Consider the following 16596-nt stretch of genomic DNA (forward strand, 5'->3'; position numbering starts at 1 on the left):
GGCGCCTCCCTAGGTGGCGGATAAGGGAACACCTGCATATATGGAGGGTACTAATTTTTTTCAGTATAACGTGCCATGTAGAAGCAATAGAAGCAACGAATTCTTTGTTTTCTTAATTTTTCGGGATCTGCTTCCCCTACGGAAAATGTCACCGCACGCCACTGCAATTAAGCAATGTTTTTATTAACATTGTCTATCTATAAAATAGCAAACAACCTTTGGCAAGGAATGGCAATTTGAATCCAGTCTATCAATTAGACGAAGGTCAATATTACATACTACTCGTCAGATAACCTTCCATTATAAAAGGAAGAAAAGTAACCGAATAATCTAAGATGTTTTAGGCTTAGTACATCCAATTTCATCGTGATAAATGTAGGACATTATTCGCATATATACAAGCCAGTGTTGTACATTCTCTTCATTATATTCTCCCAAAGGATCACGCACAATGCTTGGCTGGATGAGATTTTCGGTATTTTGCTTCGCAGCAATTCAAGTAAGTACGTGGGGAATTACTTTTCTCAGGGGTGACCATCCCCCCTAAAAGCCAAATCATGTTACACTCCTCAAAGTATTTAATTACGACAGCGTGTCTAGTGAAAGTAACTTTTTTAGTTTTACTTAACACTATGCTTGACGAGAATGTCATTTATGACTTGTAATGCATGTAATTCCTCACAATCACCTCATCAGAACGCCAAGCACGCCTATTTGTAATGCATTATTGAGACCGAAGCGAGCAAGAACATTTTTACATGCATTTCTTTGCAGGCTTGCAAGAACATTAATTTAATGGGTGTGTCAATACTTTCATAGGATCCCGCGATATTTACTTTTCCAGCTCATCATTTCTCACTTTCACGCCGAAAACGTGTGCATACCACATCGCTAAATATCGTCTCCAAAATATAAAGCCGGATCCCTCCCTCCCTCCCTCCCACTACAGAAGTCCCTTGACAGCCTAAGATTTTATGAAGAAAAAATCTATTCTCAGTCTCCACAACAGAATTTCCGCAACAATCTCAGACGTAATAGTAGGGCTACCACACAAGAGTTAGCTGTCCCTCCAGACTTATAATAGTTCAATGAAACATAATTTACCTACGCGTACAGTGGGATCCATGAGTATTACCGTGCAAATTGTCCATTACTATTTTCATTAATTTTTCTCTTATACCCTATGTGTTTTTAAGCTAAGGATTTTTATGTATGCTGGTGCAGAAGTTGTCAACAGCTTGTTTTGAGTTTTCTTTTTAATTCTTGAAGCTCTTATTGGGTCAAATAAAGTGCACGGACATGGAGATGGACAATTTGCACGGTAATTCTCATGGATCCCACTATACAATCAACATTACGTGGCTAGTTTACATTTTGGAGAAACTACTAAAACGAGAAATATTACATTTGGCTACTTGATTTTTATCTTTTAGAGAAAGATAAATATTTTTTTAAAAATAATTTCCCACATACTAAACTAACTAACTAACTAACTCTCTAGCCTTCTTAAACCCGAAGGTTCATGGCTGCAGCAACACAGGCCTTCCATCTGTCGCTATCTTGAGCAAGATCTATATACTCTTTTCCATCCATACCGATTTCCTTTAGGTCCATCTCAACGTTGTCCCTCCATCTTCGTCTTGGCCTTCCTACAGGTCTCTTACCATCAGGTTTCCCAACAAGAATCCTGTAAACTCCTCTTTCCTCTCCCATTCGTGCCACATGGCCTGCCCACCTAAGTCTTCTTGATTTAATTATTCTAATAATATCTGGACATGAGTACAAATTATGTAGTTCTAAATTATGTAACCTTCTCCACTCACCTGTCTCCTCATACCTTTTAGGTCTAAATATTTTCCTAAGGATCTTATTTTCAAATACTCTCAATTTATGTTCCTCTTTCAATGTAAGGAACCAAGTTTCACACCCATATAATACTACAGGCAAAATTACTGTTTTGTATATTTTAACTTTTAGTTTCTTAGATATTAAACGAGAAGACAAAAGTTTATGAAGAGAGAAGTAACATGCATTTCCTGAATTAAGCCTACTTTTTATTTCCTCTTTAATATAATTTTCATTTGTTAATATTACTCCTAAGTATTTGAATTTGGAAACTGGTTCATACGAGTTGTTATCAATAATTAGATTTTGATTATTACCTAACACTTGGTTTCGGCCTGTAAGCATATATTTAGTTTTCTCTTTGTTAACTTCCAAACTTATCTCTTTAGCAATTTTGGAAAATATTTTAGCATTATTCTTAATTGTATTCACATCATCCCCCAGTAAGTCTACATCATCTGCATATGCTAACAACTGAGTCACACCTTTTAATTTCTTTAGTTTCTTATACGGTCCTAACAGCATATTCTAAGACAAAATTAAAGAGCAATGGAGATAATGCATCTCCTTGTTTTAACCCATCATGAATTGTAAATTTGTCAGACATATTATTTTACTTTCTCTTTCACTGGTGCATATTTTTATCATACTAACAAGCTTCTTAGGTATTCCAAACTCTACTAACATATTATATAATTTATCTCTTTTGACCGAATCATATGCTTTTTGAAATCAATGAATAGTTGATGGACATTTTGATTATATTCCCACTTTTTTCAAGTGTCTGTCTGATGTGAAAAATTTGATCTGTATTTGATCGGTTACGTTTAAAACCACATTGATAATCACCTATAATTTCATTAGCATATGGGGTTAGTCTTGTTAAAAGAATGTTAGACAATATTTTGTATGTTGTTGAGAGTACAGAAATTCCACGGTAATTACTGCAGTTCATTTTATCACATTTTTTAAACATACTTCTTAAGTTATATTCATAGCTATTTCATTCTTTCTTATAGCTGACAACATGTACATTCATTACTCGAGGTGAGATATATTAATTTGCTCTCTTTATACATTTTAAGAAACGTGTTACTATTATGCAATTTGTAGTCGCAGACACTTCTAGGTGGTAATGATCTCATTGAATGTCAATGTTGTTGTTAAAATCCTGGAGTGTTCGTGACTGTACAGCAACTATATACAGTGACTTTTCAGTCTAGTCGCCCGCGAAACGGCGGTTAGCGCGGCGGAAAGTAAGATCGCGTATGCCGGCAAATAGGATGCAATATCCGTGTAACTGGAGCCGCTAGCTATGTAGCTCGTACGTACAATTACATTGACAGTTACAATTAAAATGAGCACTTACGTTGATACACGAGGCGTTGGAAATGATGTCTTCCTGCATCCACACATGAACGGCATTTTTAAAGGAAATTTTCACTAACACGTATCAGTTCCTCTTCCAAAATTGCTTCAGTTTCCCTCCTGATATATTCTTTCAATTCTTATAATGTATAGTTTCAGGCTTGAAAACTTGGCAGCTCGCCAAACAGACGTCATGAAAATGTCCGTTTCTTGTGCAAGGCGCAGGAGAGATTTTTGATCGTAATTCAACGTTTATCCTGATTAAGCACACGTTGTTTTATCCTTTGCTTCTTATCAAGAACAGACCTTCATTACAAATTTGTTCACAAGTATCCAAACTCTGTCTCTGTGTATTTTAACTTCCCTACAAGAATTCGTAATGACGTAAGAGTTGTGGATAAAATTACGTTGTTTCAAATTGTACGGATACCGTGTCATTACTAGACTGCAGAAAGCACCAGTAATACGTAAACTAAAACAAAACAATCTAAAACACTTGTTAACACCTTAACACTTCACAAACACTTACAAACTGGACACCAGCTATCTAGATACTGAAGCACTGACGCGTCCAGTGCAAAGGTCAGCGTACAGCTGTGGGTGTAAATGCCGGCAGATACGATCTTACTTCACGCCGAGCTAGCCGCCGTTCCGCGAACGGCTCGGCTAAAAAAAGGCACTGTAGTATAGTAGGAACCATCTTAAACATTGTTTGAAGTAGTATGAAAGTACATATAACCAGGACGAGAAATGATGACCCCCCTCAGGCAGATTTGTCTACACTTAAAACTAGCTCAACATGCCCATTTGAGCTTTTTGCTCAAGTGTGGTAGTCTGTCCAATCCAAGATTTTTGTAAAAATGCCCTCGAGAATTGCCCGTGAAATGATGAGCCCCCTCAGATTGATTTGGCTACACTTACAAAAGGCACTTCTGTGAGATTGTTGTCCATAATCCTGTCAAAAATATGCCTCTCTTGATATTTTTTTTGGCTACACCTAAAACTAAGCCAAGATGCTACACACACACACACACACACACACATACACCCACACCCATCCACCCACCCACACACACACACACACACACACACACACACATACACACACACACATACACACACACACATATTGACCTTTACCTTGACCTTGAGATGACCTTGACCCCGACCTTGACCCTGACCTTGATCTTGACCCCGACCTTGACCTTGACCTTGAGATGACCTTGACCTTGACCACACCCACCCACATACACACCCACACCCACCCACACCCACCCACATACACACCCACACACACCCACACCCACCCACACATATTTACTTCCGGTCCACTTGTGGCCTATTTCTGGTTTATTTCAATTGCATCATGTTGTGCAACAAATTATTACCCAATATTATGCAATAAATTATTAGGGATGTGTTGTTTTCTGATTGGTTGGTTATGACATAATGTGATGACGTGTTATATTCTGATTGGCTTATTGTTTCAGATGTTTTCAATGCGGTCTGTGCTTAGGCTATATAAAGAGATTTTGCATTGCATATCAGCCAGTATTGTGAGAGTTGTTGAAGAGAAAGGGTGTGTTGTTGCAGTGCTGCTCATATTTTTTAAACACAAAAATATTGCAGATTTGTATAAATTGAATTACAAATCTATTTGATTTAATATACAGAATTTTTGACAACCTGTCATAGGTTTATTAAGTATAGAGTTTTGATTTGAACCCCAAGAAATTTTATATAAATACCAAAGCCAAAAATATTAACAAACATACACACACACACACACACACACACACAAAAATCACACTACTGAACCCAACTGATATTTTTTTATTAAGTATAAAGTTTTGATTTGGACCCCAGGAAATATTATATAATAAACAACAACAAAAATGCCAAATCAAAAATATTGTAATCAATGCAAAAAGAATATAACCAGCCCCAATTGGGCCAGGCACCAAAAGAATTGTAATCCAGACAAATGCAGAACCCCCACAAAAATATGCTCTAAATGCCATAGAAAATATAGTCTCGAATATTTCACATATAAACATAAAGTTATCAACATTGCCCCCACAACCATCTACATCTGGTCTGAAAAGAAAGCATGAAGCACCTGTTAATGCTGGACCTGCAAAGCAGCCACGCTATGCACCTATCCATAGCAGTTTTGCTGGCCAACTTAGGGATTACCGGTTTGTATCAGAGCAAAAATGTGGTATTAAGAATTTTTTGAACAGTATAAATTCTGATGTGCAGGCAATTCTAAATGCACAAAATGGCTCTTATAAGCTGTCCCTCAAATTGTTTACACAATATAAGAAATCAAATGGCACAAAATTTACACAGCCCCACATAACAGAAACTGTACCTGTATATTCAAATGCAAATTCAGACAAAATAATAAGCAGTTTGATAGATCAATTGAATATTAAACACTCTGAATTTGCTGGAAAAGAGTCTGGATGGAGCCTATGTGGATCTCCACACAAGCTCTATGTTAATATTTCTGAATTCAGCCCATTACAAGGATCTACATATTTGCCATTACCTGCCAATATTAAAAACAAACAAGCCGTGGTTAATATAAAAAATAATGATGAGAAATGCTTTTTGTGGTGTATTTTAGCTGCTTTGTATCCAGTTTCAAGGCATCCTGAGCGAATAAGTTATTACAAACAACATGAACATGATTTTGATGAAGCAATGGAGGGTTTAGAATATACAATGTCTATTCAGAATATTGATAAATTTGAAAAAAAGGCCAGGAATATCAATGGTAAACAATTATCTATTAATGTATTTATTTGTTCTACTGGCCGTGGCAATTGCTTGATAGCACCTCTCAGAATCAGTACATTTGATGATGATTCTGCTGTTCCGATTGATCTGCTCTTAATTGAAGGGGATGATACACATCATTACACTCTGATACATAATCTTGAAGCTTTAGTGAGAACACAACTAGACAAATCCAATACAATATTCAAGTTGTGTAGAAGATGTTTAATTGTATTTGATGGTAAAAAAATAATAAATGGTGTGTGTGAAAGGAATGCAGAAATTGCTAAAAACAAGTTAATTGAGCATCTGAAATACTGTGGCAATCATAAACCTGTTCATATGGTAATGCCTAACCCAAGTGAAAATGCAAAATTCAAAAAATTTGAAGCCCTGTTGGAACACCCAGCATATATAGTCTGTGATTTTGAATCAAACCTCAAACCTCTTGCATTCTGCAGCCCAGATCCTGAGGAATCTTCAATTACACCATACCAGTTACATGAACCTTCTAGTTTTTATTATGTGATTGTACAGGATGGTGTTGTTAGTAAAAAATATTTATACATGGGACCAGATGCCATCAAAAAATTTGCACATAGAATAGAAAATGAGTGCCATGACATAGCATCTAATATCTTATTAAAATCAAAACCCATGTTGCCTTTAACAGAGAAACAGATTGAAGATTTCAACAATGCAGAAAAATGCCCGGTATGTGATTCTGAATTTTCAGATACAAATATCAAGGTACATCACCATTCTCATATAGATGGTAAATTTAAAATGGCCCTGTGTAATAGCTGTAATATTAAGATCCAGAGACCAAAATTTGTCCCCATATTTTGCCATGGTGCATCTAATTATGATTTCCATCATCTGATCAGGTACGAGGGGTTTGAGAAGCAGAATTTAAATATTTTAGCAGAAAATGATGAGAAATATATAGCTATTAGCAAAATAATTAAAGTTAATGGTGTTCCTTTTCACTTAAGATTTCTTGATTCCTACAAAATTCTGTCTGCTAGCCTGGCTACACTGGCCACTCAATTATCTGATGATCAATTCAAAATCACATGTGCTTTGTTTCCAAATCAGGACCTGAAATTAATTAGGCGGAAGGGTGTATATCCATATGACTATGTTACAGATTTTTCTAAATTTGATGAGTGTGCTCTGCCACCACAACAAGAGTTTTACAGCAAAATCAGAGGATCTGGAATCACTGATGAAGATTATCACCATGCCCAGTTGATGTGGAACAATTTAAAATGCCAGACATTTGGTGATTATCACAAGGCATACTTAAAACTTGATGTGACCCTCTTAGCTGATATACTTCAGGCATTCAGAAAATCTTCCATGCAAAATTATAAGCTGGATCCAATGTATTTTTACAGTGCGCCAGGCCTAACATGGTCTGCAATGTTTTTAAACACTAAAATGCAATTGGATCTGATTCAGGATCAAGACATGTATCTGTTTATGGAGCAATGTATAAGAGGAGGCATGGTGCAATGCTCTCAGAGATATGCCAGAGCAAATAACAAATATATTCCTGATTATGATCCAGCACTGCCATCAAATTATATACTGTATGTAGATGCCAACAGCCTCTATGGTTATGCTATGGTGGATAAACTGCCATATGCAGGGCTTGAGTGGGTTGAAGATTTCAATATTGAAGATCTTAAGGATTTTGATGACAGTGACTATGGCCTCTTCTTAGAGGTTGATCTGACAATTCCTGATGATTTACACAACACATTTTCTGATCTGCCCCCAATTCCTGAGGTTCAGTGCTCACCTGGCTCTAAACAGAAGAAATTGATGATGACTCTGGAGCCAAAACAGGATTATGTCATATATTACAAAAACCTCCAGTTCCTGATGAATCATGGTGTTCAAGTGACCAAAGTTGGAAAAGTTTTGAGGTTCAGGCACTCAAGATGGTTGAAGCCATATATTGATACAAACACAGAGCTTCGAACATCTGCAATGAGCCAATTTGATAAGACCTTGTTTAAATTGATGGTAAATTCAGTGTATGGCAAAACAATAGAAAATATCAGAAAATATACTGATGTTAAAATAATTACTGATCTCAGCCGGAGCAAAAAATTGATAGCAAAGCCCAACTTCAATTACAGAAGAATTTATGATGAGCATATGGCACTTTTCAACATGAAAAAAACAAAGATTAAGTTTGATAAGCCTATTTATGTAGGGGCTGTGATATTGGAATTGGCCAAATTACACATGTTAAAATTGTATTATGATGTGTTGAAGCCTTTTTATAAGGATCGTGTAAAACTGATGTACATGGACACAGATAGTTTTGTTCTTGATATTCAGACAGAAGATGTTTATCAAGATATAGCACAGCCTGCATTGCTTGAATATTTTGATACCAGTGAACATTCAAAAATTCACCCCCACAACAAAAAGGTGCCTGGCAAGTTAAAAGATGAGACACTTGGTGATGTTATTGTGGCATTTGCTGGGTTAAGGGCCAAGATGTACAGTTTTGAAACATGTAGTGGCGCTGTTGCCAAAAAGGCCAAGGGCATTGGCAGAGTGACTGTAGACAAAGAGCTTGAATTTGAAGATTACAAAAATTGCCTCAAATCACAGAGTTTAATCAGAACATCAGAAAATAGAATTCAAAGTGTGGATCACTTGTTGACTAGCAATATTGTAAGAAAAATGGCTCTGGACCCACATGATGATAAGAGATGCATTTTGTCATGTGGCATACATACTTTACCATGGGGTCATTGTGATTTGAAAAATGGCAATCAATGCCCAATTACAGAGCATGATTTGAAATAAATAAACATGCCTATGAACTTATTTGGGTTCAAAAAAACAGGCTATTATGGAGCTGCCAACACCACAAGCCTCTTCTGATATAATATCTAAACTAAGTGCTTTGTTAATTATTCATCTGAACAGCATACTTACAGATGTTGATGATGAAACAGGTAAAATATTGTACATATTTAACAATAATTTAAATCATTACCAATTACCTGTAGGTGGTCAATTGCAATTTATTACAACCCCTGAGGGTAATGTCAAGATTTCAATAGGGAGAAATATTTATAGAATTAAGCACTCAAACATGGTTTCTGGCACTGTATATACTGTTTCTGCTGGTGACTGCTTATATATTGAGGTCCCGGGATCCTATGACAAGCTTATACCTTTTTTTATAGAATTAAGAATTAGATATTCAATAATAAATAACCACTAAAACAAAATGCCTAATGATATATTTGGCCATACAAGACATGAAGATCACAGTGATGAGATTCTGATGCTTGATGTCAGAGTCAAGAAATTAAGAAGTGATTTACAAGCTTTACAAACCACACTGAATGCCAGTCTTCAACTAGAAATTACAAATTTGCAATCACAATGCATGGACCCTCTTCTTAAAATTGATTCTGAACTCAAATTATTGCTTCAGAAATATACTGATTTGGCCACATTGGATAATTTTCAAAGTTTAGAAGAAGATGTAGCAGCTCTTCAAGTCAAATTTAATACCCAGGCCACCAAATCTGAGCAATTGAAACAACAATTGGAAGAGCAGATTAATAATGTCCAGACACAGCTCCAAACAATTGTCAAAAGCATAAAATCACAAGAAGATTTTGATCTAGTGATTTCCACTCTAAAAGAACAGATTCAATCACTGGAGATTCCTAATCTGGGCCCTCTAAACAATGCCATAGCCGAGGTTAAAGAAAAAATTGAGACACTTGAAAATTTTATGAACAACTTGCCATCTTCTGATGCTTTGAGTGCAATAACTCGGAGTGTTGCCAACATTAAGCTGCAACTTGAAACAAATGAAGATTTTGGAAAAATTCAAAGTATCATAACCCATCTTGAGGGTACAATAGCAGTAGTGCAAAGTGATTTGACAAATGTACAAGAAACTCTAGAATCCCGATTGCCTGGGATTGTAGATACCCTTGTCAGTGTCCAGCAACAGATCACAAAACTTGAAAACCTCAACACTGAATCTGAGCTATCTCATTTTCATCACTTGATCGATGATATCCAAACAAAGCTTGAAATTTTACAACAATCAACACCTACTCAGGCAGATATAGCCCTGCTCCAAGATGCTATGCGTGGTGTGGTTGATGCTTCTGAATTAAATGATGTGAAATTGGCACTTGAATCTTTGCAAAATACTGTATCAAATCTGCCTACATCACAGGAACTTAAAAATATAAAAAAGGCAGTGAATCGCATATTGAAATCAGAAGATATCAGGAATATCCAAACAGAGATCAAACAACTTACTCAGACAGTGGCCACTCTTCCAACCAATCAACATATTAATGAACTGCATGCCCTGTTTGAGGATATCAGAAGACAGGTCCATGATCTTACTGCTCAAAATTCAAAATTGGCAAATTGTTGAAAATTTACAGCAAATTGTAGCTAATATCAAGCAACAGCTAGGGACCATGGAATCCAATCAAGCAAATGCTCTGTCTGTTTTTGCCACCCAGCTTCAAGAGATTGTGCAACAATACAAGAAACTTGTTGTGGACATAAAAATCAAACCAGGCCATGATGATGTTGTTAGGACTATCAATGAGCATCTAGAATCTGTAACAAGTAGATTGCTTACAGCAGAAAAAGAAATAACCGGCATAATCGAGAATCCTAAACATACAGTAATTCTTGAATTGTACAGTATCCCCAACAAAGAATATGATTCACCATTTACACCAGGTGGCAAAATATATATGCTGTCCCCTGCACAATTTTATTACCAGTTTTATTTGGGGGGCACACTGAGACCAATCAAGATCAAATATTGGCTACAACCACAGGCACACTACTACCCTACCTTATCAATAACAAATGCTGACAACAAACCAAAAATCACCAGTGTAGAATTAGAGGATTTTACAGATCCCAATACATTAGAAACATCTTATGCTGAAGATGATGGCTCTCTGGAATTTTATATACAAATAGGAGACAAACTGTATTTAGAAAATCCTGTAGTATCAGCTGCTGAACACCCTATAGTTGCAATATTCTTGTTTACATATTATGTCTAGACAAATTATTGTTGATGAATTACACAGACAAGCCAGACATAATTTTAAGAGACTGCCAGTAGTCACAAAAAGGCATAGATGATTTATGGCAGTGCGACTTGATTGAGATGGCAAGTGGACAGCTGAAAAACTTAGACAAAATCAACAAGGGCTACAAGTATCTACTCACTGTCATAGATACATTTTCAAAATTTGCCTGGGCTGTGCCACTCAAATCCAAGACTGGAGCATGTGTTACAGAAGCCTTCAGGACAATCATCAATCAGAGTGGAAGATCACCGCGCTATTTGCAAACAGATAATGGCAAAGAATTTTATAATTCTGTATTCCAACAATTTATTAAAAGCCAGTCAATAAAACATTACTTGAGTTACAGTGATCTCAAGGCCTCAATTGTAGAGAGATTCAACAGAACCCTAAAAAATCATATGTATAAACAATTTACACTTCAAGGTAATTATAAATGGCTTAATATTCTTCCAGAACTTCTACAAAAATATAACAACTCGGTCCATTCCACAATCAACATGAAACCCTCTGAAGTAACTTCATCTGATGAGCAAAAATTGATCAGCACTGTTTATTATCCTAGATACCAGCCAACAACAAGAAAAGCTAAATACAAGGTGGGTGATCAAGTAAGAATCAGCAAATATAAGCACTTATTCAAAAGAGGCTTTACAAGAAACTGGAGCACTGAATTATTTACAGTGGTTCAAGTTAAACCTGGGACCCTTAACACATATATAATAAAAGACCACCGAGGAGAAATTCTCAAAGGCAGGTTCTATGAAGAAGAACTCAACAAAACTAAACAGCCTGACACATATCTCATAGAAAAAAATCATCCGCAGAAAAGGCAACAAGTTATTTGTCAAATGGCTAGGACTTCCAGAACACAGCTGGATCGATGCAAACAAAATAATAATATGAATACCTGGGATGTTATAAAGAGGCTGCCAGAACCTGAACAGCAGATTAAGAGAAATGGCAAGTTGCTACCTGATAATATTAGATGTCTTATTGTTGGGCCATCGGCTTGTGGTAAAACTACACTAATGATTGATAATTTTTTATTGGCACCCAACTGGTTAGACTGGAAAAACAGGCACTTGTATGTCTTCTCTAAGAGCTTGGAACAATTAAAATATCAGCAACTGATGAAGCTATATGATGGACTGGATATAGCCACTTTTGAAACAGATGTTAAGCCACTCCATGAATGTCTCGATAATTCTGTTGTTGTGTTTGATGACATTATACTGGATAATCAAAACAAGGTTAGAAATTTTTTTACACAGGGCCGACACAAAAACATTGATTGCTTCTACCTGGCACAGACTTTTTCAAAAATATCGAAGCAGCTGATCCGAGACAACAGCAATTTTATATGTGTGTTTCATCAAGATCATACCAACCTCAAACACATACATGATGAATATGTAGGTGGGGACTTGAGCTACAATGATTTTTCCAAGTTTTGCAGTGGATGCTGGAACCAGGACAGTTATGGGTTTGTCACAATTGATATGACAAGAACACCTAATACTGGTAAATATAGAAATAAAATCAACAATTTTCTAGACATTGAAACATATATAAATAACCATGAAAAGGCCAATCATTGATGATCTTAAATTAAGAGATTATCTTGTAAAAAGATTTAAGGGATAGAAATCAGAGAACCGAGGAATTTATGAAAAACACAAGCAAACAGAACAGCCTATTATTGATGCTATTAGTGAATTAGGTAAAAATATCAAAACTGTTACAGAGCAAAAACAAAATTTGATCACAGAGCTTGTACCTGTAGCTGCTAGGAACATATTAGATTATCCAATCACCCCACTTTCTAGTATTCATACACCTAGTCCTGTTGCTCCTAGAAGAATTGAAGCTACTCAGGATCCTATTGAATTGGGTCTTCTTGCTCAAAAATATTTAAGCACACCTAAAGACAACAAAGATGAGGTCTTTGGCTTATATGCTGACACAGAGCGTGATGGTAGCATCATACATAGAATTGGCAATTTCAGAGTAACATTTATGGGAGATGATCTGATTGTATATTCAGAATCTCATCTTGGAGAAAAAGGTGGTTTTGTTAAGTATCTTGGCACACCTGGATTGTGGGAACTGATGACTAGGAAAAGGCCTGGCAGCTATACAGATCAAGATTATGAGCATTACAAAGAAATATTAATAAAATCAGATGCTCTATACCAGAACAATGATCCCACACAAAAAAGAGTCAAGTCTAGCAGTGGAGCAAAATACAACAATTTAATCAAGCCCATATGGTCACAGATCAAGACTGGCAGTGGAATCAAACATTACAACACCCTGCCCAAAGAATTTGTGTGGGTTGATGATGTCAGGAAACTTGTAGATAGGTTATTGGTGATAGCTGGGGAGGAAAATGCTGGCAACCACAATTTTTACAATGAAAAGGTTGGAATTATGGACATGATAAGCACCAAATTGTCTAATTTTATAGTGAATGACACTAAGGGGATTGGATATCTTATAAAAATTATTAATACTCTACCACCTAAATTTTGGAATATTTCTGAGGGTCGGGGGTTGGTTAATGACATTATAAACAAGCTGCCATTTGAATTACACATTCCAGGCTATCAGTATTGTGGTCCCGGTACAAAATTGGACCATAGATTAAACAGAGGTGATCCTGGTGTTAATCCCCTAGATGCTGCTTGTAGAGACCATGACATAGCATACAACACACATTCTGATCTTGACAAGAGACATGTTGCAGACAAGAAATTAGAAGAGGCTGCATTTGGTAGATTTGTAAGCAAAGATGCTTCTTTAAGTGAAAGAATAGCAGCATTGGGGACCACCATAGCTATGAACACCAAACAAAAACTGGGGTGGGGGTTGTGAATATGTATATAATAAACCTACAATGAAGGCCAAGGGTGTTATGTATCAGGTACCTTATGCAGGTCTTAAATCTCTTAAAACTATTGATAGTCTTTTAACCAAAAAGCAGCGCAAGAAAAAAATTCTTGTATTGCCAAGGGCCATGGTATGAAATTGTTGCTTAGTACCCCTCAATTAAAAAAATTACAACAATCTAGAAAAAAATCACATGTGGGTGGCTTCATATTTACTATCCCGGCCATCTTAGCAGCACTTGGGGCTGTTGGGAGCTTGGCTGGGGGATCAGCTGCCATAGCAAAAACAGTAATAGATGCCAAAAAAAATAAGGCAGAATTAGATGAATTGAAGCGCCATAACCTGGCCATTGAGAAACAAGGCAAAGGTGTTAAGAGAGCCATGAATAAGTTTAAAAAAAACAAGAGCCGCTTACAAACCAAGATATTGAAGCTTTAATCAAGCCACTGGGCATCAAAAATTTTAGAGGTGTGTACATGTCTGATTCTTTACCAGAACAACCACTCAACAAAGAGTGTGGCATAGTTAATTTGGATAAGTACAAAAATCAGGGCACTCATTGGATTTGTTATCTTAAATATTTAAACAATAAGGCATTTGTGTTTGATTCATTTGGAGGTATTCCACCTGAAAATTTAGTAAAATATCTAAAATCAACTAATTTTTATTACAATAATGCCTGTGTTCAAAATTTCAAAGATGTTAATTGTGGACATCTGTGTTTATCTGTTCTTAGATATATGTCTCAAATAAATAAACCATCAATTGAAGATTTTCAAAAAGCCTCGTGGTATTTAAAACATCATGGGGGTATTCCATCTCACCAGCCAAAATTCAATATTGAAACTCAGATTACATGATGACATAGTGTATCCCAAAACAATAGCTCTCAGAGCATTTTATGGCATGTACTTGATCCCCAATATTACACACCACAACAACACAATTGCAGTTGGGGATCAAAAAATTGTCATCACTCCAGGGCAGTATAATCTGTCCACTCTAAATGCTCAATTACCCAGAGGTATAGTATTAACTCAAAATTCTGTCACTCACAGAGTAGAGATTGTATCTGCTACAGAGACAGTAGATCTGGGTACTATAGGAGAGCTGTTAGGCTTTGAGAACAACACAAAACTTGAAGCGGCCATCAAACACACTGCTATTAATATACCCAAATTCTTAGCCATAGAAACTCTGAATATTCACTGTAATGTGGCCGAGGGTATGATCACCAAATCAAATGGCATAGGCACTCACAAACAAACTGGCATCATTGCAACATTCAAACCTAATTCTGAATTTATGGAGCCCATCATCTACACTCCATCACCAACATTATATTTTCCTGTGTGCCATAATAGAATAGATTATATTGAGTTGATGGTCACTAATGAAAAAGAAGAATTAGTTGATTTTGCTGGAGCCACAACAACTGCAATCATAGAGATTAATATTTAAATAAAAATACATAGAAAAAAAATATGGAAAATATTGAGAGTTATGAGCTACAATCATTCCCCCCAAACAGGAGGACATTTGCAAATTTAAATCAACCCAACACAGAGATTGAGGTTGATCTTGATGTAGGGGATGGCTTTATACACCCCCACAGAGCAGATCTATACATCAAATTTGATGTTGTAAAGCTCGATGGTACAGATTATCCGGCAAATTCAAATATAAGATTGGTGGACAATTTTGTGCCACATCTGTTCTCTGAAATTGAGATCAGAAAACATGGTGTTGTTATAAACAGAGTAGATTATCCCGGCATTTCCTCCACAGCTTTGGCCACACTAAAATTATCCAAAACCGAGGCTTCTTACTACAAAATAGGTGGATTTGAGGCTGGTGATAAAATATTATCCAAGAGCCACACAGTGCTGTTTCCTATGCGCCTATTGCCAGGATTCTTCTCAGATTACAAAGAAATTATGTGGAAGGGTGGTTTAAGAATTACATTTAGAAGAGCTGCCAATGATAATAATGCTTTGATGAGGTACAGTACATTAAACTCTACAGGGGAAGCTCTGCCTAATACCCTACCTGATGAGGGCAAGTGCATTATTCAGACTATGGAGCTAAGAATTCCAGTTGTTGAATATGAAGCCAGTTATGCTCTTAAATACAAAGCAGATATAATAAAAAATCCACAGGTACCTTTACAATTTTATACATATCAATGTGTACAAAAGCCTGCCACTGGTACCTATTATGAGTTTGATGCTACAAATTCATTCTCCAGTATACAATATGACATGCCAGATTTTGTGGTGGTACTGTTTCAGACTGGAAGACACAATAATCAGGAAAAAAATTCAAGTAAATTTGATAGCTGCAACATCAAGAACATATATCTTAAAAATGGCAGAAATGAGGTATTTCCCAGAGAAAATTACAATTTAGACATGTCCAAGGATGATTTTCTTAAATTATATGAAGCATTTACAGCATACAAAAGGGTCACTACTGGCAATACTGACATGTATTACACACCAGATGAATTCAAAGCACAGAGACCCATGTTTGTCATCAACACTTCAAAAAGGAAACAAGTTGTGGTTAATGACAGGACAAACATTAA

General features: G+C 36.2%; 1 protein-coding gene across 1 annotated transcript in view; it reads left to right on the forward strand.

The window, feature by feature from the left end:
- Positions 1–370: 370 nt before the first annotated feature.
- LOC145990101 (vitamin K-dependent protein C-like) overlaps positions 371–16596 on the forward strand; it is a 56434-nt gene continuing 40208 nt past the window's right edge. Inside the window, exons 1-2 of the mRNA XM_083125754.1 lie at positions 371–499; positions 2865–2892. The gene's annotated coding sequence lies outside the window, so the exon portion shown is untranslated. The remainder of the gene's footprint in view (positions 500–2864; positions 2893–16596) is intronic.

The sequence above is a fragment of the Lepisma saccharinum genome, chromosome 7 (genome assembly GCF_977018435.1).
Source record: "Lepisma saccharinum chromosome 7, izLepSacc3.1, whole genome shotgun sequence".
In the NCBI taxonomy this organism is placed as follows: Eukaryota; Metazoa; Arthropoda; class Insecta; order Zygentoma; family Lepismatidae; genus Lepisma; species Lepisma saccharinum.